General features: G+C 44.7%; 1 protein-coding gene across 2 annotated transcripts in view; it reads left to right on the forward strand.

The window, feature by feature from the left end:
- LOC120977519 (cytochrome P450 2F2-like) overlaps positions 1 to 25431 on the forward strand; it is a 281082-nt gene that overhangs the window by 189135 nt on the left and 66516 nt on the right. The gene's annotated exons all lie outside the window — the stretch shown is intronic.

A 25431-nucleotide genomic window follows, 5' to 3' on the forward strand; every position in this document is an offset into this window, starting at 1 on the left:
GGGGATTAAGGTAATATGAGCCATTGTCATATCTCTAGAGAGCCTCCTCCCTTGTAAAGCTAGATTGCAAACCGAGAGCAAATGGGGAAGTAGGCATTGTTGATAGGTTCTATAATATAGAACTGGGAGGCCATCTGGACCTGGGCTTTTTCCCGAGGGAGTTTGTTTTAGGGGAGCTAAGAGTTCTCCCAAAGTGAATGGGGAAGCAAGTTTTTGTTTCTGGTCTTCAGTGATAGTTGGTATTGGAAGAGAGTCTAGGAAGGAAGAGAGAAGGGATGATTGGGCCTCTGGAGTAAGTGTGGGGGGCAGGTTATATAAAGCTTCATAGAACTCCCGAAATTGTGCACCTATGGCTTTGGAGGAGTGAAGGGGGGTTCCTTGGGGGGATTCTATTTGGTGAATATAGTTTGTCGATCTTCTATTTTTTACTCTACGCATCATAAATTTAGATGCTTTATCTCCGTGTGCGAAGAATTTATGTTGCGAGTTCAGGAAAAATTTAGCTGCAGAGTGCTGTAGTAGGGATTTCAGTTCAGCTCTACAATTAGATAGTTCTTGAAGTTGTGAGTCAGAGAATGAACGTTTATGTAAGGATTCCAGGGATTGTATTTTTTGGCATAGGGAATCAAGCTTTTTATTTCTTTCTTTTTTTAGGTAAGCTCCCATACTTATGAAATGTCCTATGATAAAAGGTTTATGGGCATCCCATAAGGATTGATCTGAGATCTCGGGGTCTTTATTTATGGTGAAATAATCTGCAAGGAGGTCAGCAATCTTATCCCTAATATTTTGGTTACCTAGCAAAGATTCATTTAGGCGCCACTTGAATTTTATCTGGTTGGACACAGGAGCTGAAATCAATAGGGATATAGGTGCATGGTCGGATAGGTGGATAGATCCTATTTGCGGATCATTACAGAGCTGGAGGTGTTCTTTAGATACAAATAGGTAGTCCAAGCGTTGGTACGTACCATGAGTATTAGAATAAAAAGTATAGTCAGCTGTATTTGGGTGCAACGTGCTCCATACGTCAATAAGGTGCAAATTCCAAAAACCTTCTCTTATGAAGCGTAAAGTTTTAAGCGCAAGGGCAGATTTTAAAGCTGAGGAGTCTAATTGTGGATTTAAGGTTGCATTGAGGTCCCCACCTACTACGACTAAACCTTCTGCAAAGGATTTAATAATAGGGAAAACCTTGGAGAAACAGCTATAATGACCTGTATTAGGTGCATAAAGATTGATGATCGTGTATATTTGAGGGCCAATGTGACCTTTGACCAGCAAGTACCGACCTTCGGGGTCTTGCAGGTGGGAGCAGTATTTAAAGGGGACCTTCCTCTGAAACCCAACACTCACCCCCCCAGAAGCAGATGAGTTTCCTCCACAATGAAACCACTGAGAGTAGTAGGCATGGGAGAGATTGGGGTAGTGATTAAATTTGAAGTGCGTCTCCTGGAGAAGTAGGACGGTGGCTCCCAATTTGCGTAACAATGAGAAAACCTGACTCCTTTTAGAGGGAGAATTAAAGCCTTTGACATTGTAGGACGCAAATGACAGGTCAGCCATTGTGTTTGATGTGGTGGGTGTTACCTTGCTGAGGGACATCCCTTCTCCAGGAGAACGTAGTATTGCTGTGGGAAATGTGAGGGATCCGGACGAGTAGGATGAGCTTCAGAGGGGCCCCCTGTAACTTCAGGGTCTTTAGGATGAAGGATGCAAGTACCTTAATAACAAAGTAAACAAAACAATAAATAACATGGTTGTAAACTTTTGGGTAACAGTACCCATTGAGGTGGGTTAAACCAATATTGGGTATGAGGGTCACAAGGGGGAAAATGGTTAATCAACCCTATTGCGATCCTCTAAGCACTAGGTGGAAGCCTCAGGGGTGAGGCCTGATGACAGACATATTAAGAAGCTTTAGAGAGAGGGGGGGGAGGAGAAGCTTAGGTATGGTGTGGGCAGGATGGGAAGGGGTTTGGGCAGAACCTAATAGCAAGTAGCTGGCATCAGAGAAGGAAGGGATGGATTGGAGAGGAAAGTCAGAGGGAGAGATAAGGAGGGAGATTAGCAGACAAATCGGAGCGATTCAAGTATGTAGTTACGATAATAGATACAGTCGCTACGGGGTAAGCTGTGTGTTCCTCCGCTTGAACTTCTGGGTCTTCGGGGTGCGTGGGAGCTCAAAGGGTGAGGACTTCGGCACTTCTGGCAGCTCTGTGAGATCTTGATATACAGTACAGACCAAAAGTTTGGACACACCTTCTCATTCAAAGAGTTTTCTTTATTTTCATGACTATGAAAATTGTAGATTCACACTGAAGGCATCAAAACTATGAATTAACACATGTGTAATTATATACATAACAAACATGTGTGAAACAACTGAAAATATGTCATATTCTAGGTTCTTCAAAGTAGCCACCTTTTGCTTTGATTACTGCTCTGCACACTCTTGGCATTCTCTTGATGAGCTTCAAGAGGTAGTCCCCTGAAATGGTTTTCACTTCACAGGTGTGCCCTGTCAGGTTTAACAAGTGGGGTTTCTTGCCTTATAAATGGGGTTGGGACCATCAGTGGCGTTGAGGAGAAGTCAGGTGGATACACAGCTGATAGTCTTACTGAATAGACTGTTAGAATTTGTATTATGGCAAGAAAAAAGCAGCTAAGTAAAGAAAAACGAGTGGCCATCATTACAGGGAGTGCAGAATTATTAGGCAAGTTGTATTTTTGAGGATTAATTTTATTATTGAACAACAACCATGTTCTCAATGAACCCAAAAAACTCATTAATATCAAAGCTGAATATTTTTGGAAGTAGTTTTTAGTTTGTTTTTAGTTTTAGCTATTTTAGGGGGATATCTGTGTGTGCAGGTGACTATTACTGTGCACAATTATTAGGCAACTTAACAAAAAACAAATATATACCCATTTCAATTATTTATTTTTACCAGTGAAACCAATATAACATCTCAACATTCACAAATATACATTTCTGACATTCAAAAACAAAACAAAAACAAATCAGTGACCAATATAGCCACCTTTCTTTGCAAGGACACTCAAAAGCCTGCCATCCATGGATTCTGTCAGTGTTTTGATCTGTTCACCATCAACATTGCGTGCAGCAGCAACCACAGCCTCCCAGACACTGTTCAGAGAGGTGTACTGTTTTCCCTCCTTGTAAATCTCACATTTGATGATGGACCACAGGTTCTCAATGGGGTTCAGATCAGGTGAACAAGGAGGCCATGTCATTAGATTTTCTTCTTTTATACCCTTTCTTGCCAGCCACGCTGTGGAGTACTTGGACGCGTGTGATGGAGCATTGTCCTGCATGAAAATCATGTTTTTCTTGAAGGATGCAGACTTCTTCCTGTACCACTGCTTGAAGAAGGTGTCTTCCAGAAACTGGCAGTAGGACTGGGAGTTGAGCTTGACTCCATCCTCAACCCGAAAAGGCCCCACAAGCTCATCTTTGATGATACCAGCCCAAACCAGTACTCCACCTCCACCTTGCTGGCGTCTGAGTCGACTGGAGCTCTCTGCCCTTTACCAATCCAGCCACGGGCCCATCCATCTGGCCCATCAAGACTCACTCTCATTTCATCAGTCCATAAAACCTTAGAAAAATCAGTCTTGAGATATTTCTTGGCCCAGTCTTGACGTTTCAGCTTGTGTGTCTTGTTCAGTGGTGGTCGTCTTTCAGCCTTTCTTACCTTGGCCATGTCTCTGAGTATTGCACACCTTGTGCTTTTGGGCACTCCAGTGATGTTGCAGCTCTGAAATATGGCCAAACTGGTGGCAAGTGGCATCTTGGCAGCTGCACGCTTGACTTTTCTCAGTTCATGGGCAGTTATTTTGCGCCTTGGTTTTTCCACACGCTTCTTGCGACCCTGTTGACTATTTTGAATGAAACGCTTGATTGTTCGATGATCACGCTTCAGAAGCTTTGCAATTTTAAGAGTGCTGCATCCCTCTGCAAGATATCTCACTATTTTTGACTTTTCTGAGCCTGTCAAGTCCTTCTTTTGACCCATTTTGCCAAAGGAAAGGAAGTTGCCTAATAATTATGCACACCTAATATAGGGTGTTGATGTCATTAGACCACACCCCTTCTCATTACAGAGATGCACATCACCTAATATGCTTAATTGGTAGTAGGCTTTCGAGCCTATACAGCTTGGAGTAAGACAACATGCATAAAGAGGATGATGTGGTCAAAATACTCATTTGCCTAATAATTCTGCACGCAGTGTACTTTAAAAAATGAAGGTCAGTCAGTCAGCTGAAAAATTGGGAAAACTTTTAAAGTAAGGGCTATTTGACCATGAAGGAGAGTGATGGGGTGCTGCGCTAGATGACCTGGCCTCCACAGTCACCGGACCTGAACCCAATCGAGATGGTTTGGGGTGAGCTGGACCGCAGAGTGAATGCAAAAGGGCCAACAAGTGCTAAGCATCTCTGGGAACACCTTCAAGACTGTTGGAAGACCATTTCAGGGGACTACCTCTTGAAGCTCATCAAGAGAATGCCAAGAGTGTGCAAAGCGGTTATCAAAGCAAAAGGTGGCTACTTTGAAGAACCTAGAATATGACATATTTTCAGTTGTTTCACACTTGTTTGTTATGTATATAATTCCACATGTGTTAATTCATAGTTTTGATGCCTTCATAGTCATAAAAATAAAGAAAACTCTTTGAATGAGAAGGTGTGTCCAAACTTTTGGTCTGTACTGTAGTTCCCAGTTCATGATGTCCAGAGGTGGAATCTGTAGATGATCGTAGGCTCCCACTAGGTCAGCAAAGGTGTTTATATTAAGGCGGCATCCTGCATGAAAGAACGAAATCCCAAAGGGAAAGGTCCATCTATACGGGATCTTATTTGTCCTGAGCCAGTCCGTCAGGGGCTTCAGGGATCTCCGTTTTTTCAAAGTCGACGGGGCCAGGTATTGATAGATCGTGATGTTTGCACATTCGTATGTCAGATCTTCATGGCTCCATGCTGCTTCCAGGACTGCAGTTTTAACTTGAAAATTGAGGAACCTGCAGATTACATCTCTAGGCGGTTCCGACACCTTAGGCTTAGGTCTTAGTGCTCTGTGAGCACGCTCAATGACGATGTCAGCTTGGTCGTCTGGGCCTAGCAGGGAGCAGCATATTGCGATCACAGTCCCAGGTATGTCAGCCGCAGCTACCATTTACGGTATCACCCTAAATCGCAGGTTGTTCCTGCGTCCTCTGTTCTCTTGATCCTCCAGAGCGTTATGGAGGTCGTTGAGGTAAGTGCAGCATTTTTGTAGGGAGGACGCGGTTGCTGCTTGGTGGTCAATCACTGCAGCCTGTTGCGCTTCTAAAGTGAGCTCGCTTAGAATCGGTTCCATTGCTTTATTCAGCGATTGTTTCAATAAGCGGCAGGTGATAGGAAGCGCCGTTTTGCCATGGGAGTCCTCTGCATCATTCTCCCCTTCAGATATGTTGGCAGCGCGCACGCTCACCTTATGTGGTTCGGCGCCATCTTGCCCTCTCGAGCTACCAGGGTGGATGCCGCTTTTTTGATAAATTTGTCCATGTCTCCACTATTATTCGGTTGCCTGATGGCTCCGGAAGTGTCACCCGTCTAGGGTGCCCGATTTTGACCATGCTGTCGTCCGTCAGCTTGTGTATGCTGGTGCTTTAGAGGATCAAGTGCGGAGAGCTCCTGACTATGCGGCCATCACAGTCCGGAGCAAGCTCCGCCCCCCCCAAATAATATTTATTAAAGTGCCCAGTTAATGTTGCTGTTAAAAGAAATACCAAATAAAACTGTGCAATGCTGAAAAATACTGGGTGGTTTTAGGGATCCAGTCCTAAGGGGTCTCCCGTAATCAATCTGAAAATTGTTCAGCTTAAGTAAGCGTTTATGAGCTTTCAGGAGATCTCAGAATGAGAAGGTAACTTCTAGAGAATGAGGATGAGGGCAAACAATTGAAAATTATTAATGAAGATCTAATAGAAACATTTTTAGCCCCCAAAAAAGTGCAATGCAGTAATAAAAAGATGCATTCAAGGTGTCCATAGCCTTTAAATTTTTACTTTATTGTTGGGGTATTCCTGGTGGCATAGAGTGGTTTAATGGGTAATATCTAGTATCTCTGGTAGTCTAGGATGATGAAGGATTAATGATGAAAGTTAGCAGTGAATGTTAAGGTCAAATAAACCTCCACACTGGAATATGTGATGTGTCTGGTTCCCAGGGTTGCTGGGACCCCAACAGTTATGGGAACTGGTGCCTCATGTTCCCCATTTTGGTGGGGGTGGCTGACTACAGTACTTGACTATCTTCATCGTTCCCTTACAGCACCTGCAAACCTGCCGTTCTATTTAAAGTGGGGAAGTTCTTTCTGAGCTAAAGTTTGTTGACTCCCAGATTAAGACTTTACTCCACATGAATATGTCAACAATCTTAGGAAATGGAGGGGAAAAAGCAAGTAAGGCTACTTTTACATCTGCGTTTTTTCTTTCCACTATTGAGAGCCGTCATAGGATCTCAATACCGGAGGAAAAACCTTCAATTTTGTCCCCATTTATTGTCAACGGGGAAAAACCTGAACTGAATGGAATGGAGTGCACCAGAATGCATTCCGTTCCATTTGGTTGCATTCCCAATAACGGAATACTGATGCGGAGCAAGATGGATGCGACATGAAATACATCAGGGGCCATTTACTAATCATGTTCCACCGGAATTATGGAGTAAAATACACCAAAAAGAATGGAGTTTTGATTTGTGTCGAATATATCAACAGTTTTCTCCAAAATTTTCACCATAAAAAATGCATTACGCCAGAAATTAGTTGTAAATTTCAAAGTGGACAGGGCTATCAAATTGGTGCATACTATCCCTCATTTATCATCCTCTTATCGGCAGAAATGGCTCAAATTGTTGCAGACAATTAAGCCAGATTATGTGGTGGTGTTTTGCGTAAAAAGACACATTTATGAAAAAACAACTGTTCATGGGAACAAGTGATAGGTAAGGCTACTTTCACACTAGCGTTTTGGCTTTCCATTTGTGAGATCCATTCAGGGCTCTGAGAAGCGGTCCAAGACGGATCAGTTTTGCCTTAATACATTCTGAGTGGAAAAGGATCTGCTCAGAATGCATCAGTTTGACTCCGATCAGTCTCCATTCCGCTCTGGAGGAGGATACCAAACTGCTGACGTCAGCGGTTTTCTGTCTGTCCTGGGATGCGGAGCGAGACGGATCTGTTCTAACACACAATGTAAGTCAATGGGGGCGGATCCGTTTTCTCTGACACAATCTGGCACAATAAAAAACGGATCCGTCCCACTTTGACTTTCAATGGAGTTCATGACTGATCCGTCATAGCTATAGAAGACATAATACAAATGGATCCGTTCATGATGGATGCATGCGGTTGTATTATTGTTACGAAAGCGTTTTTGCAGATCCATAAATTTTTTGTGAGAGCGGTGAAGAGACGAAAAATCTGCAAATCAGACATTTTCTTTTTTTTTTTTTTAGCTTTTTTAAGCTACCCTAGGAGACTTGAATATGTGATCTTTAGGTTGCTTCTGCCTTACATTGTGATGAATTATCATAGTCACATAGTTTATAAAGTTGGAAAAAAAAAATCTGTCCACCCAGTTCAGCCAATCAGTTCTGATTCAATCAGACAATCAAAATAACTCCCTGGATCAACGACCCCTCTCTAGTGACTATAATCTGTAATATAATTACACTCCAGAAATACATCCAGGCCCCTCTTGAACTCTTTTAGTGAGCTCACCATCACCAATTCCTCAGGCAGAGAGCTCCATAGTCTCACTGCTCTTACCATAAAGAATCCTCTTCTATGTTTGTGTACAAACCTTCTTTCCTCCAGACGCAGAGGATGTCCCCTCGTCACAGTCACAGTCCTGGGGATAAATAGATGATGGGAGAGATCTCTGTACTGACCCCTGATAAATTTATACATAGTTATAATATCTTCCTTAGTCGTCTTTTTAAATTAAGTGAATAACTGGCACTGGTTTCTATAGTTTAGTTTGCTGTTCACTAAAATTCCTAAGTCCTTTTCCATGTCAGTGTAAGGCCCCTTTCACACGAGTGAGTTTTCCGCGCGGGTGCAATGCGTGACGTGAACGCATAGCACCCTCACTGAATCCTGACCCATTCATTTCAATGGGTCTGTGTACATGAGCGGTTTTTTCATGCATCAGTTCTGCGTTGCGTGAAAAACGCAGCATGTTGTATATTCTGCGTTTTTCACGCAGCCATGGCCCCATAGAAGTGAATGGGGCTTCAGTGAAAAACCCATTTCATCCGCAAGCAAGTGCGGATGCAATGTGTTTTTCACTGATGGTTGCTAAGAGATGTCTTTAAACCTTTCGTTTTTTATCACCTGCGTGAAAAATGCATCAAAACGCATGGCACCCGTGTGGAAAAAACTGAACACAATCGCAGACAAAACTGACTGAACTTGCTTGCAAAATGGTGCGAGTTTCACTTAATGCATCCAGAGCCAATCCGTCACGCTCGTGTGAAAGAGGCCTTACCCAGTGTTTTACCATTTAGTAAGAACTGGTGACATGTATTTTTCCTTCCCATGTGCAGAACCTTACATCTGCCACTTCTCTGCCCAAGCCTCCAATCTATCCAGCAATATATTGCAGATTCACTCTGTTCTTATGGGACCCTGCCACCTGCACCGTTTGTCACTATGCTGCCATCTCACCTCACGGACACTACGGACATCCTAAAACAACTGGAGGGTCTAACACTTGAGGATGATTGTCTCTTGTCGAGTATAGACGTAGAGGCCTTGTACTCCTCTATACCACATCAATTGGGACTGGCAGCGGTGGAATTCTTTCTGAAATCCCGGGGTTGCCAATACCGCGCCCACAGCCAATTCATCGTCCGGATCCTAGAATTTACCCTGAACAGGAACTTCTTCTCCTTTGATACTAAAATCTACCACCAGCTCAAGGGTACCGCGATGGGGAGCCCTTGTGCCCCGTCGTATGCTAATTTATTCCTGGGCTGGTGGGAGGAGACCCTGGTATTCGGGGAGAGGAACCCGGACGATCTGTCAAGAATTGGGCTGTGGGCGCGTTATATAGATGACATCTTTATCACTTGGAGTGGCAGCCCCTCTCAATTTGAATTGTTTGTATCCTGTCTTAATGTAAACGAGATAGGCATGAGATTTACACACGAGACACATCCAACCAGTCTACCATTTTTGGACATCAAAATCACCAAGAACGATAGGGGGGAACTGGATACATCTATCCATAGGAAACCCAATGCGACGAACTCTCTCCTGAGATGGGAGAGTAGTCATCCTCTCCCACTCAGGAGAGGGATACCAAGAGGGCAGTATCTTCATCTGCGCAGAAATTGCTCAGACAAGAAAGACTTTGTGGCACAGGCAGCTGTCCTCAGGGCCAGATTTCTACAAAGGGGGTATCCTGACTATACCCTGAGATCCGCCTATAAGGCAGCTCTTGCGCGAGAGAGACCCACCTTGCTGGCCACTAAACAGCCGAGTAACTCTAGGACCAAACTGTCACGTGTAATCACTACGTTTGACAGAGGTTCAAGCCAGGTCAGAAAGATTTTGCAGCGCCATTGGGGGATTCTCAAAATGGACCCCGACCTTCAGGATATACTAGGAGACAACCCACAGATTACGTACAGACGCGGCACTAACCTACGTGATAAATTGGTTCACAGTCACTTCTCGTCCATCAGGACACATTCAACATGGCTGCGGTCCAATTTAGTAGGCAGTCACAAGTGTGGCAGGTGCGTGGCTTGCAAGCATATCATGACCACTAAATCCTTCACCAGCTTGGTCATGGGCAAGACATATCCCATTCCACACTTCATCAACTGTAAATCTAGAGGTGTGATATATCGCATCCTCTGTGAATGTGGTCTGGAATACGTTGGCAAGACCATATGTGAATTCCAGAGGAGGATTGGTGAACACATGGGGGATGTCATACACAGGAGACACACCCCGGTGTCTAAACATGTGCACACCGATCACAACGGCAAAGCCCGGCTAAAATTCATGGGCATTGATCTCGTGAAACCCCCACCAAGAGGGGGGGACTGGGACAAGAACCTCCTCCAACGTGAAGCACGCTGGATTTTTAACCTGAAAACAGCAGCACCAGGTGGCATGAATGAAAGATTAAACTACACCTGTTTCCTCTGAAATATTAGGCTCATGTCCACTGCAATGCCTTGCCTGTCTATCAAATACTGGGGGGTGCATGCGCATAAATGCGCTAAGTTCTCTAACTGCGCATGCGCCTGTAAGCATACTCTTTTGCGCATATTTTCATCATTTAATTTGCGCATGCGTCCTCCCTCGCGCATCTCTACCAAAATATATGCGCATGCGTCCTTTGAGATGCAAAGTCTCCATAGTGGACTTGGGGTTGATATCTGTATAACCCTATTGTGTACTATCTGACTTCTAATGCGCATCCACAGGCATTTATGCCATCCCAATTGTGCAATATATGACTAATTGCGGTGCTCTGATTGCACGCCGTCTATATTGCTTACGAGCATCCTTTGTCTGCGGAGTGCCTTACTTTATGTCACCCAGTTATCAACCACCTTAACATTGTCTGCATCCCATATAACCTGTCACCACTCTTCCTGCGCTAAATGCCATTAGCCGACTCAAGGCAATATATCCTCATTGTTACCATGGAAATGCATACACTTTGCATCCCACGTGATCACCGGCCCATTGACATTGGCTGGGAGATCCACAGTTCTGCACATCCGCTGCCGCTAGTACCGCCCATCCCACGCCGGTGTCACCGGCGTGTGACGTCACTGGCTGCGTCCGCGTCTGGTCTCGTGCGCGATGCCTCAGCCCAGGTTAACCTGATGCCTGGGTCTCGTGACTGGGTAAGCCGCGGCGCTCCAGTGTGTCGTCGCATCCTGATGACGTCAGTGAGGAGGAGGTGCGACGGGATAGGAGCGCGGATATTTAAATCCCACTACCTAGGTATACTACTGTGGCTGGTTTATTTAGATGTTTCCCCCAACCAGAAGGGACTCACCTGATAGTGGATCATTGCATCCCCCTGACCGTCCAGCACAGGACTACACCTCCTGTGCAAGACTGCATCCCACCACCCTGGGATAGCAGTTACAAGCCTCTATTGCTTGTTCCCCCCCCCCCAGTGTTTACTTAGCCTCAGGTCAGATACCTGTGGCCATCTTTCCGTCATCTTCCTGCATTCACTCCCCTGAAGAGTCACGGACAGAAACGTGCCACGTCGGGAGACCATTGGAAGCAACTCCATTATTATTTTTTGCACTGGCAAATCGCTCGTAGTTTTAGGGATCAGGTCCAAAATAGGGGAAGGCTACCGGACGGGGTCGCCCTTTCCAGGGCGAGTGCTCCGTGTAGATAGGTAGCATAATAGCCCCCTCCACCTTTGGTAGGGTCACATACTGTAGGACCAGTCCTATTGCTCCATCTACACGGCTACACGGCAGACGTACGAGCTCCCACACAGTATACATCCAGTGTTTCCTGGCTCCTGTCATCACGGACCTACCCCAGTATCTACAAAGGGTCTGGTAAGACTGTTCACGTCTTCCCCAGACGGAGCAGATTTATTATCTTTACCAGCCACAGGGTACCATTAAGTTGGCCCGTTTGTGTATGTATGTCTATACTGTGTAGTGAGTCTTATTATTCTGTATTTTCAAGACCTCATTAAAAGTTATTTTTTAAATAATTATACTCCCCCCTCCCCTTCTGCAGGGGCCCATTCTTTGCAGGCCTCCATAAGAAAATCAGCTGTAATAGGCTAGCTTTCTTCAGAGAGACCCAGGCTATTGCAGGCAATGAAAGGCTTCTCTGATCTCAGCACGGGGAAGCCGTTCTGGCCTCAGGAGTGCAGCACTCCCTGGGAAAGCTGCCTCAGATGCTGTGAGCTTCTGATGGGTCAAATGTCTACAATTGGCATTATCTCCAATGTCAGACAGTAGTATGAGGGTATATGTTTCGTCAAAGTGACAGGTACCACGCCCCCTTTATACGCCCCCTTTTATATCGCTTGATATTAAATTGATATCGCTTGATATTAGGTTTATATCGCATGATATTAGGTTTATATCGCATGATATTAGGTTTATATCGCGTGATATTATGTTTATATTGGTTAACACTTCTCAGATTCCTGCTATCAGTCAGTTCACAAATGCATGTAAAGCATATTGCTTAAAATCAAGACTTTCTCAGACCCTTCACAGGATGTGCTCTACAAAGTCATGACATCTGTTAAGTACATGACAGCTTACTACAAAAGTTTTGTTCTACAAGGTCGCGACAGCTGTTTAGACTTTGCTGTTTAGACTTTTCTACAGACATGCTCATTAAAACGTCTGGACATTCCACAGGCTGTATTCTTGTCATTGATTTTCATTCTACTTATAAATCTAAGTACGCCTCAGAACCGGTCTGTTCCCACCAGATCTGCCGCTGGCTTATGTGTGATACCTCATTTTAGAGCTTCTTTTTGCACACATAAGCCACCGGCAGATCTGGTGGGAACAGACCGGTTCTGAGTCATAGGTCCTCAGGCGTAGATAAATGGATAGATAGATAGATCGATAGATAGCTGGATAGATAGGTAGATAAATTGATAGATAGATATGTCATTATGACTTTTATTAAAAATTTTAAGACAAGCAGCACGCTGTAAGTATTAAGAACATCAAGCGGGTCTAATTAAAACAGAGCGTCGTGTAATATTAACTTACGTGCATCAGCACAGCGGATAATCGGCATTGCGGGATTCTCAGTCAGCCAACTGTCGCGGGCGTTGGTGACCGACTCTGGTGGTTCTGGGAATGAAACAGTTCTGTTGACACTTGCGCTACTACCAGGCATCTGAAAAACTTTAAATTACAACGTTTGATTAAACACCATTGCTTATATACGCTTAAAAGTTATAGACATTGTTTTTTGAGCGGCTGTAGAGGGAGCCTTACCCATTGTGTTAGATTTCTTTGATACCGCTTTGGAGACACCGGTCGTGGCCATTTTTCTTTTCAGCGCTGCATTTAAAAAAGTATTAGACTTATAGCTATTGTTTAAAATATATTACAGCCGCAATGCGTTTTGGTCCTTACGATTTCATCAATTGTATACACTTTTCTTTCCAGCGCTGCGTTTTAAAAAAGTGTATTAGAAATATAGACAATGTTTAAAACAGACAACATCAAAGAAGTCGATCGAGCCTTACGTGTTCTGGCTAGCCTGGTTGTCTGTTTTATTTCATTTCGCCCTGGGGTTGTGAGATCGATAACTCGCGACGGATAGTTCTCCTTTAGCTCATCAGAATTGCTGTTGCTAGTAACTTCAATGCTTGAATGTTCTGTATTTTCAGTATCAACGGCTCTGTTCGCAATTCTTAAAATGTCTCGGATTTGATCGTCTGTAATAAACGTGCATAAAATATAACTAGCTCTAAAACTATATACATAATAAAAGCATAAGATGGTTATACTTACCGACCAGGCAAGGAGACGTCGGATTGTAATCGGGTTCGCTTGAAATGTCAGTATGAGATAGCGCCATACTGGGCGACTTGTCTGAAAGCAATTGCGCCCCACCGCCGCTAATGTACGACTCATAGAAATCATCGGCCGCGATAAGCAGTTGCGCATTGGGTATAATGTCATCTCCCCATAAATTTTGGTAAGAATACATCTAAACGAAATGTATATTGTTAGTTAAAATATAGCAACATTTGTAGGGCCGCTTTAACCCCTATAAATAAGCGCCGTTACATAGATACAGATAACATAAGTCATATTCAATAAATAGTGAAAGATATTGTTAGTTAAAATATAGCAACATTTGTAGTCGGTAAAAGACATTTAGTTATGACCGCATTACACCCTATAAAAAAGCACAGTTACATAGATACAGAAAACATAAGTCATATTCAATAAATAGTGAAAGATATTGTTAGTTAAAATATAGCAACATTTGTAGGTGGTAAAAGACATTTAGTTATGACCGCATTACACCCTATAAATAAGCACAGTTACATAGATACAGATAATATAAGTCATATTCATGAGTCACATTCAAAAATAGTGAAAGATTTAAAAGCATAACAGACAAATGGTGCTTACCTTTTTAAGGGTCTTTATGTCCTGGGGGCCTATGCCTCTCTGAGCCTAAGTATCTCTGTGCTAGCAATGCAAAGACTGGGACCTGTTTATATAGGCTGTTCATGTTGTAAACTATAACAGGTGGTAGCGATTAGCATATTCATTAGTTGATGTGGCTCGCTTAGTTAGATTATGTTTTATAAGAATTTATATGTTTATAGTGGGTAGCTTTTATATCAAAAGCTTATCAATGTTCTAAATGGGGTTATCAATAAGTGGGTAGCTTTTATATCAAAATGTTATAAAATTACAAAAAATTTATTTATAAAACCGCCATGAAATATTTCCTGGCGACTTTATGAAGTTCATATAAACTTCTAAGCCTATAAGGGATCAAAGCAGATAAATACACAACCTCGGGCATTACTATACGATTTATATGTTTATTATAGGCCTGTAAGCTTTTTAAAAGTACAGTTGTGTTCAAAATTATTCAACCCCCACTGAAATTGAGTGTTTTGGCCAGTTTGACATTGATTTTGATCATTTCAGTCATCTTGTTTACAATTAAATCAAAGAGGCACTTGTAAGTCAGACAAATATAACATAACATTTATAATGAAATAACCACAAATGTCTTTTCTGTGCTCACATCATTATCAGTTTTATTCAACCCCCAAGTGACATTCAATCTTAGTACTTAGTACAACATCCTTTTCCAGTTTCAACAGCTTTTAAACGTGAAGCAAAGCTTGACACAAGTGTCTTGCAGCGATCTACGGGTATCTTCGCCCATTCTTCATGGGCAAAAGCCTCCAGTTCAGTCACATTCTTAGGCTTGCGCACTGCAACTGCTTTCTTTAAGTCCCACCAGAGGTTCACAATCGGATTTAAGTTTGGTGACTGCGATGGCCACTTCAAAATGTTCCAGCCTTTACTCTGCAACCATGCTCTAGTGGACTTGGAGGTATGCTTGGGATCATTGTCCTGTTGAAAGGTCCAACGTCTCCCAAGCCTCAGGTTTGTGATGGACTGCATCACATTTTCATCCAATATCTCCTGGTAATGAAGAGAATTCATAGTACTTTGCACACGCTGAAGCTTCCCTGTACCTGTAGAAGCAAAACAGCCCCAAAGCATGATTGACCCACCGCCATGCTTCACAGTAGGCAAGGTGTTCTTTTCTTCATAGGCCTTGTTCTTCCTCCTCCAAACATAGCGTTGATCCATGGGCCCAAACAGTTCTAATTTTGTTTCATCAGTCCACAAACACTATCCCAAAACTTTTGTGGTTTGTCCACATGACTTTTGGCATACTGCAGTCGACTCTTCTTATTCTTTGGAGACAGCAAGGGTGTGCACCTGAGAGTTCTGGCATGGAGGTCTTCATTACGCAGTGTGCGCCTTATTGTCTGAGCTGAAACTTCAGTACCCACATCTGACAAATCTTTTTTCAGTTCCTCAGCAGTCACACGGGGACTTTTCTCCACTTTGCACTTCAGGTAGCGCACAGCAGTCGAAGTCAGCATCTTCTTTCTGCCACGACCAGGTAGCGTTTCAACAGTGCCCTTTGCCTTGAATTTGCGAATGATGCTTCCTATGGTGTCTCTTGGTATGTTTAACATCTTTGCAATCTTCTTATAGCCATTGCCCTTCCTGTGAAGAGAAATCACCTCTTCTCTTGTCTTCATGGATCATTCTCTTGACTTCACCATGTTTGTAAATACACCAGTAAATATCTAGAAGGAGCTGAGTATCACAGTCCTTTTAAATCTGCCTAATTTGTGCTTATTATGCTTGATTGCTGCTCATTGACATCCACAGGTGTTTTCAATACCTGATCGAAAACACTTGAATGAAGCTCTGTTCTTAAGAGTGGTAGTCTTTAAGGGGTTGAATAATTGTGTCAATGAAGAAATCACAAAAAAACATTTAATACTGTATTACAAAAACAATTGATGTCATTTTAGTTGCATTTGGTTCTTTAAAAAGTCCTTGTAAGATTTAATTCTGAACACAATTACAAATGTACACTAAATTTCCTAAAACCCTTTACAGCATTGGGGGTTGAATAATTTTGAACACAACTGTAGAATGAAAATCAATGACAAGAATACAACCTGTGGAATGTCCAGACGTTTTAATGAGCATGTCTGTAGAAAAGTCTAAACAGCAAAGTCTAAACAGCTGTCGCGACCTTGTAGAACAAAACTTTTGTAGTAAGCTGTCATGACCTTTGCACTAGACACGTATCGATTACAAGAATACAACCTGTGGCATGTCCAAAAAGCTGTGCTTTTGATGTACCTGGACAGATTCATGACCTTGTAGAGCACATCCTGTGACGGGGTCTGAGAAAATCTTGATTTAATCAATGTGCTTGCAAGAGGTCATGACTAGAGTTGAGCGAACACCTGGATGTTCGGGTTCGAGAAGTTCGGCCGAACTTCCCAGAATGTTTGGGTTCGGGATCCGAACCCGAAACCGAACTTCGTCCCGAACCCGAACCCCATTGAAGTCAATGGGAACCCGAAAAAAGGCTGTAAAACAGCCCAGGAAGAGCTAAGAGGGCTGCAAAAGGCAGCAACATGTAGGTAAATCCCCTGCAAACAAATGTGGATAGGGAAATGAATTAAAATAAAAATTAAAAAAATAAAAATGAACCAATATCAATTGGACAGAGGTCCCATAGCAGAGAATCTGGCTTCACGTCAGCAGAGAATCAGTCTCTTCATGCCATTAGCAGAGAATCTGGCTTCATGTCAGCACAGAATCAGTCTTCATGTCATAGCAGAGAATCAGGCTTCAAGTCACCCACCCACTGGAACAGGCCACTGTCAGACATTTAGGCCCCGCACCCAGACAGAGGAGAGCGGTCCCGTAACAGAGAATCTGGCCTTATGTCAGCCACAGAATCTGTCTTCATGTCATAGCAGAGAATCAGGCTTCACGTCACCCACCACAGGAACAGGCCACTGTCACACATTTAGGCCCCGGCACCCAGACAGAGTAGAGCGGTCCCGTAACAGAGAATCTGCCTTATGTCAGCGCAGAATCTGTCTTCATGTCATAGCAGAGAATCAGGCTTCACGTCACCCACCACTGGAACAGGCCACTGTCACATATTTAGGCCCAGGCACCAGGCAGAGGAGAGAGGTCGCGTAACAGAGAATCTGGCTTCATGTCAGCACAGATAAGTCTTCATGTCATAGCAGAGAATCAGGCTTCACGTCACCCACCACTGGAACAGGCCACTGTCACACATTTAGGCCCCGGCACCCAGACAGAGGAGAGGTTCATTCAACTTTGGGTTGCCCCGCAATATAATGGTAAAATGAAGTTAAAAATAGTATTGAATGAGGAAGTGCCCTGGAGTAGAATAATATATTGTTAAGGGGAGGTAGTTAATATCTAATCTGCACAAGGGATGGACAGGTCCTGTGGGATCCATGCCTGGTTCATTTTTATGAACGTCAGCTTGTCCACATTGGCTGTAGACAGGCGGCTGCGTTTGTCTGTAATGACGCCCCCTGCCGTGCTGAATACACGTTCAGACAAAACGCTGGCCGCCGGGCAGGCCAGCACCTCCAAGGCATAAAAGGCTAGCTCTGGCACGTGGACAATTTGGAGACCCAGAAGTTGAATGGGGCCGAACCATCAGTCAGTACGTGGAGGGGTGTGCACAGGTACTGTTCCACCATGTTAGTGAAATGTTGCCTCCTGCTAACACGTTCCGTATCAGGTGGTGGTGCCGTTTAGCTGTGGCGTGGTGACAAAACTTTTCACATCTCTGCCATACTAACCCTGCCCTCAGAGGAGCTGGCCGCTGACACAGCTGCGTTGGCGACCTCTTGCTCCTCCTCTGCCTTCGCCTTGGCTTCCACTGGTTCCCCTGTGACATTTGGGAATGCTCTCAGTAGCGCGTCTACCAAAGTGCGCTTGTACTTCGCGCCATCTTCCTATCACGCTCCAGTGTAGGAGTAAGGTGGGCACATTGTCTTTGTACCGGGGATCCAGCAGGGTGGCAACCCAGTATTCCGCACCACGTTAAAATGTGGGCAACTCTGCTGTCGTTGCGGCAGGCACTGCAGCATGTAGTCGCTCATGTGTGCCAGCTGCCCAGAGGTAAGGACAAGCTGTCCTCTGTGGGAGGCGTATCGTCATGGTCCTGTGTTTCCCCCCAGCCACGCACCAGTGATGGGCCCGAGCTGCTTTGGGTGCAACCCCGCTGTGAACATGCTTCATCCTCATCCTCCTCCACCTCCTCCTCATCCTCGTCCTCCTCGTCCTCCAGTAGTGGGCCCTGTCTGGCCACATTTGTACCTGCCTCTGGTGTTGCAAAAAACCTCCCTCTGAGTCACTTTGAAGAGTCTGGCCTGAAAGTGCTAAAATGACCCCTCTTCCTCCTCTTCCTCCTGGGCCTCCTCCTCTTCCATCATCGCCCTAAGTGTTTTCTCAAGGAGACATAGAAGTGGTATTGTAACGCTGATAACGGCGTCATCGCCACTGGCCATGTTGGTGGAGTACTCGAAACAGCGCAACAGGGCACACAGGTCTCGCATGGAGGCCCAGTCATTGGTGGTGAAGTGTGTCTGTATCCGCAGTGCGACTGACCCGTGCGTGCTGCAGCTGAAACTCCACTATGGCCTGCTGCTAGCTCGCACAGTCTGTCCAGCATATGCAAGGTGGAGTTCCACCTGGTGGGTACGTCGCATATGAGGCGGTGAGCGGGAAGGCCGAAGTTACGCTGTAGCGCAGACAGGCGAGCAGCGGCAGGGGTGTTAACGCCGGAAGCGCGAACAGACGGCCCGCACTTTTATGCAGCAGCTCTGACATGTCGGGGTAGTTGCGAATGGAACTTCTGCACCACCAAATTCAGCACATGCGCCAGGCAAGGGATGTGCGTCAAAACGGCTAGTCCCAGAGCTGCAACCAGATTTCGCCCATTATCGCACACCACCAGGCCGGGCTTGAGCTCACCGGCAGCAACCACTCGTCGGTCTTGTTGTTCTATACCCGCCACAACTCCTGTGCGGTGTGGGGCCTGTCCCCCAAACATATGAGTTTCAGAATGGCCTGCTGACGTTTAACCCCGTGCTGTGCTGAAGTTGGTGGTGAAGGTGTGTGGCTGACTGGATGAGCAGGTGGAAGAAGAGGAGGAGGAAGCTGAGTAGAGGAGGAGGAGACAGGACTGCAATCCTTGGCGGCGGAAGGACGTGCGCCAAATAGCTCTCCGCCTGGGGCCCAGCCGCCACTACATTTACCCAGTTTACCCAGTGTGCAGTTAGGGAGATATAGCGTTCCTGGCCGTGCTTACTGGTCCACGTATCTGTGGTTAGGTGGACCTTGCCACATATGGCGTTGCGCAGTGCACACTTGATTTTATCGGACACTTGTTTGTGCAGGGAAGGCACGGCTCTCTTGGAGAAGTAGTGGCGGCTGGGAACAACATACTGTGGGACAGCAAGTGACATGAGCTGTTTGAAGCTGTGTGTGTCCACCAGCCTAAATGACAGCATTTCATAGGCCAGTTGTTTAGAAATGCTGGCATTCAGGGCCAGGGATCGAGGGTGGCTAGGTGGGAATTTACGCTTTCTCTCAAATGTTTGTGAGATGGAGAGCTGAATGCTGCCGTGTGACATGGTTGAGATGCTTGGTGACGCAGGTGGTGGTGTTGGTGGTACATCCCATGTTTGCTGGGCGGCAGGTGCCAACGTTCCTCCAGAGGCGGAGGAAGAGGCCGAGGCGGCGGCAGCAGCAGAAGAGGGCCGAGGCGGCGGCAGCAGAAGAGGTAGCAGGGGGAGCCTGAGTGACTTCCTTGTTTTAAGGTGTTTACTCCACTGCAGTTCATGCTTTGCATGCAGGTGCCTGGTCATGCAGGTTGTGCTAAGGTTCAGAACGTTAATGCCTCGCTTCAGGCTCTGATGGCACAGCGTGCAAACCACTCGGGTCTTGTCGTCAGCACATTGTTTGAAGAAGTGCCATGCCAGGGAACTCCTTGAAGCTGCCTTTGGGGTGCTCGGTCCCAGATGGCGGCGGTCAGTAGCAGGCGGAGTCTCTTGGCGGCGGGGTGTTCTGATTTTGCCCACTGCTCCCCTCTTTTGCTACGCTGTTGGCTCGGTCTCACCACTGCCTCTTCCTCCGAACTGTGAAAGTCCAGTGGCACGACCTGCATTCCATGTGGGGTCTAGGACCTCATCGTCCCCTGCATCGTCTTCCACCCAGTCTTGATCCCTGACCTCCTGTTCAGTCTGCACACTGCAGAAAGACGCAGCAGTTGGCACCTGGTGTTTCGTCATCATCAGAGATGTGCTGAGGTGGTATTCCCATGTCCTCATCATCAGGAAAAATAAGTGGTTGTGCGTTAGTGCATTCTATCTCTTCCACCCCTGGGGAAGGGCTAGGTGGATGCCCTTGGGAAACCCTGGCAGCAGAGTCTTCAAACAGCATAAGAGACTGCTGCATAACTTGAGGCTCAGACAGTTTCCCTGATATGCATGGGGGTGATGTGACAGGACCGATGGGCTTGGTTTTCATGCGCCATCTGTGCGCTTTCTGCAGAAGACTGGGTGGGAGATAATGTGAACGTGCTGGATCCACTGTCGGCCCACCCAATTGACTAATGCCTGCACCTGCTCAGGCCTTACCATCCTTAGAACGGCATTGGGCCCCACCAAATATCGCTGTAAATTCTGCTGGCTACTGCAACCTGAGGGTAGTTGGTTCACTTGGACGTGTGGGCTGTGGCAGAACGGCCACGTCCTCTCCCAGCACCAGAGGGTCCACTAACACCACCACGACCATGTCCACGTCCGCGTCCCTTATTAGATGTTTTCCCTCATTGTTCCCGTTCACCACAATTTTGAGAATGGCAAATTTGGGAATGGTTTTCAACCCAGAAAAAAAAGTGTGCTTTTAACGGTCACTACAAATAACTTGACCAGCTAAAACAGTACAGATTTGGTTAAATAGAGATGTGAGGCCTGGTTTTTTTTTTGCGCTGTGTGACAAGTATAGGTTTAATCACAGAATCACATTTCTATCAGCACGCTAGCGTGTGTCTTAGGTTTTTCTGAATGACACTATCAGTACCTTCATGTAAGATATTCTTTTTGAGATAGATTTCAAGTAGGCCTCAAATACCAGAAACTAGTTATTTTGAGATGGCAAATTTGGAATGGTTTTTCAACCCAGAAAAAAAAGTGTGCTTTTACGGCCACTACAAATAACTTGACCATCTAAAACAGTACAGATTTGTTTAAATAGAGATGTGAGGCCTGTTTTTTTTTGCGCTGTGTGACAGGTATAGGTTTAATCACAGAATCAGACTTCTATCTGCACGCTAGCGTGTGTCTTAGGTTTTTCTGAATGACACTATCACTAGCTTCAATGTAAGATATTCTTTTTGGGATAGATTTCAAGTAGGCCTCAAATACCAGAAACTAGTTATTTTGAGAATGGCAAATTTGGGAATGGTAAAAAAAAGTGTGCTTTTACGGTCACTACAAATAACTTGACCAGCTAAAACAGTACAGATTTGGTTAAATAGAGATGTGAGGCCTGTTTTTTTTTTGCGCTGTGTGACAGGTATAGGTTTAATCACAGAATCAGACTTCTATCAGTACGCTAGCGTGTGTCCTTAGGTTTTTCTGAATGACACTATCACTAGCTTCAATGTAAGATATTCTTTTTGGGATAAATTTTCAAGTAGGCCTAAAATACAGAAACTAGTTATTTTGAGAATGGCAAATTTGGGAATGGTTTTTCAACCCAGAAAAAAAAGTGTGCTTTTACGGTCACTACAAATAACTTGACCAGCTAAAACAGTACAGATATGGTTAAATAGAGATGTGAGGCCTGTTTTTTTTGCGCTGTGTGACAGGTATAGGTTAATCACAGAATCAGACTTCTATCAGCACGCTAGCGTGTGTCTTAGGTTTTTCTGAATGACACTATCAGTACCTTCAATGTAAGATATCCTTTTTGGGATAGATTTCAAGTAGGCCTCAAATACCAGAAACTAGTTATTTTGAGAATGGCAAATTTGGGAATGGTTTTTCAACCCAGAAAAAAAAGTGTGCTTTTACGGTCACTACAAATAACTTGACCAGCTAAAACAGTACAGATTTGGTTAAATAGAGATGTGAGGCCTGTTTTTTTTTGCGCTGTGTGACAGGTATAGGTTTAATCACAGAATCAGATTTCTATCAGCACGCTAGCGTGTGTGTTTTAGGTTTTTCTGAATGACACTATCAGTACCTTCAATGTAAGATATTCTTTTTGGGATAGATTTCAAGTAGGCCTCAAATACCAGAAACTAGTTATTTTGAGAATGGCAAATTTGGGAATGGTTTTTCAACCCAGAAAAAAAAGTGTGCTTTTACGGTCACTACAAATAACTTGACCAGCTAAAACAGTACAGATTTGGTTGAATAGAAATGTCAGGTCTATTTTTTAGGCGCTGGGTGACAGGCTCAACTTGCCCCTGATGTAATATATGGCCAAAAAATAACCACACTGTGATGGTTTAAATGCACTTGGGTGACACAGGCTCAGCCTGCACCAGATGTAGTATATGGCCAAAAAATAATTAGACTGTCGATGGTTAAATGCACTTCGGTGACACAGGCTCAGCCTGCAGCTGATGTAGTATATGGCCAAAAAATAACCAGACTGTTTATGGTTAAATGCACTTCGGTGACACAGGCTCAGCCTGCAGCTGATGTAGGATATAGCACAAAATAACCACACTATCGATGGTTAAATACACTTGGTGATAGCTTGTGCTGGCGCACCACAAGTCACAAAATGGCCGCCGATCACCCCAGAAAAAAAGTGATCTAAAAACGCTCTGGGCAGCCTCAAAAAAGTGAGCAAGTCAATAATAGCACTTCAATGATCCACAGCTGCAGATCGATCACAGAATGAAGTCTTTTGGAGGAGTTAATCTGCCTAATCTCGCCCTAACGTCGCAGCTGCAACCTCTCCCTATACTGATCATAGCAGAGTGACGTGCGGCGCTACGTGACTCCAGCTTAAATAGAGGCTGGGTCACATGCTGCATTGGCCAATCACAGCCATGCCAATAGTAGGCATGGCTGTGATGGCCTCTTGGGGCAAGTAGTATGACGCTTGTTGATTGGCTGCTTTGCAGCCTTTCAAAAAGCGCCAAGAAAGCGCCGAACACCGAACCCGAACCCGGACTTTTACTAAAATGTTCGGGTTCGGGTCCGTGTCACGGACACCCCAAAATTCGGTACGAACCCGAACTATACAGTTCGGGTTCGCTCATCCCTACTCATTAGCTGTTTTAAGAGGCTCTATTTAAGTCTGCCCTCTTACTGCTGACTTTGCGGTTGATATTTTCCTTCTGGAGTTCTATACTGGTTGTTTGTCGATCCTCTACTTCCCGCTCGTCTCAAGCTAAGTCCTCCTGTATTCTCTTTTGTGCGTGTGTTGCTTCTAGGTATCAGGGAGACGCTGGTCCCTTCACAATGGAAGGTACTGGCTGTCTCATTCTCCGCTACCTAAGTTAGGGTTTGCTTCAGTGTCAGCAGGGCAAAGGGTCCAGCGTATGAGTTCGTTCAACATCAGGACTTGCTCATACTGTCAGCAGTCAGGGAGAGGCTCGGGGATTGTTAGGAGGTTACCATTCCCTTCTCCCTAGCTTTGGGGCCTAGTCTGTTTACCTGTTGCTGTTTGTTTACTTGGTGTTCCTCTTATCCCCACTTGCCGTGACATGGGTGCAGCTTATTGATAAGGCTTTGCCAATGTACAAACTGACTTATGTCGCAAGGGGAAACCCAGAGAGATTTGAGAAGATCTGGGGCCCGTGGCTGTCTGACGGGTCGGAGATGCTCTAAATCAGGATGGGGGGTCTGCAGCGCTGTGGTGGTGTGTATGAGTGAGTGCATGGTATTTAAAGATATTCTCCAGTTAATATAGCTGCAGCTGCAATTTTATAGGCTTACACAGAGATATACTGTTGGTACTTTATGAAGTCTCTATAACGTATCAAGCTAGCTGCCGCAATGTCTATGTGCTACATGTGTTGTGTGTGCTGTGCACTATTTTACATGTTGTTTTCTCTTTAAAAACAACCAATAAAGACTATTAAAAAAAGACAGATCCGTCATGACCCACAATGCAAGTCATTGGGGATGGATCCATTTTCTCTGACACAATCTGACACAATAGAAAATGGATCCGACCCCCATTGATTTTCAATGGAGTTCATGATGGATCCGTCTTGGCTATGTTAAAGATCCGTTCATAACGGATGCAGATGGTTGTATTATCACAAACGGAAGCGTTTTTGCTGAGCCCTGCCGGATCCAGCAGAAACTCTAGTGTGAAAGTAGCCTAAGACTGTTTTAACCACATGATTATACAAAAATGTAACTAGCACTATCTCCTAGAATACGACTCCAGCCTAGTATCCTGTAATTGCCGTCTAGATAAAATAGGTATGCTTTCAAAGCCTTCTACATCTTGATATACCTTCCGTCTGCCTATCTCCAATAATTTTAATACTTTCTAGGGAATATTTTTCTGCCTTTACTTTTTATAGAGAATATCCTGATCTACAATTTAGTGGCATGGAATGTGGGAAATTATGCCGCTTGGAAAAAGTAATTAAAAATGTATACATGTCTAACCACACTATAGGGTCTGTATTGTATCTGAGGTTAAATCTGTATTCAGCGCACTCTGTATGGAGGCTGACTGTAGGGTTCCACCCCAGTAGATATAATAAAATCAACAGCAGCCTAGATTATCGATGCTATGGTACATTTATTGAAGATATATTTTCACATGCGACAGTATAACGTTTCGGCAAAAAATGCCTTCGTCAGATACAATGCCGCAGTCAGAGAAGGAAGAGAACAAGGTGAAGGGACGCAGGTGAGGTGTGCATGAACTGTGCATGCTAAGCCGGAAAATGGCGCCATTTTCCGGCTTAGCATGCACAGTTCATGCACACCTCACCTGCGTCCCTTCACCTTGTTCTCTTCCTTCTCTGACTGCGGCATTGTATCTGACGAAGGCATTTTTTGCCGAAACGTTATACTGTCGCATGTGAAAATATATCTTCAATAAATGTACCATAGCATCGATAATCTAGGCTGCTGTTGATTTTATTGTATTGTATCTGAGACATCAAAGGCGATAGCAGGTCCTGCAAACAGATGTGTAGGAAGTTAACCCAATTATTATGGAAAGAAAGATGGGGGTCCTCCTTTCTCAGGTGGTTAG

The sequence above is a fragment of the Bufo bufo genome, chromosome 8, assembly GCF_905171765.1.
Source record: "Bufo bufo chromosome 8, aBufBuf1.1, whole genome shotgun sequence".
Taxonomy (NCBI): domain Eukaryota; kingdom Metazoa; phylum Chordata; class Amphibia; order Anura; family Bufonidae; genus Bufo; species Bufo bufo.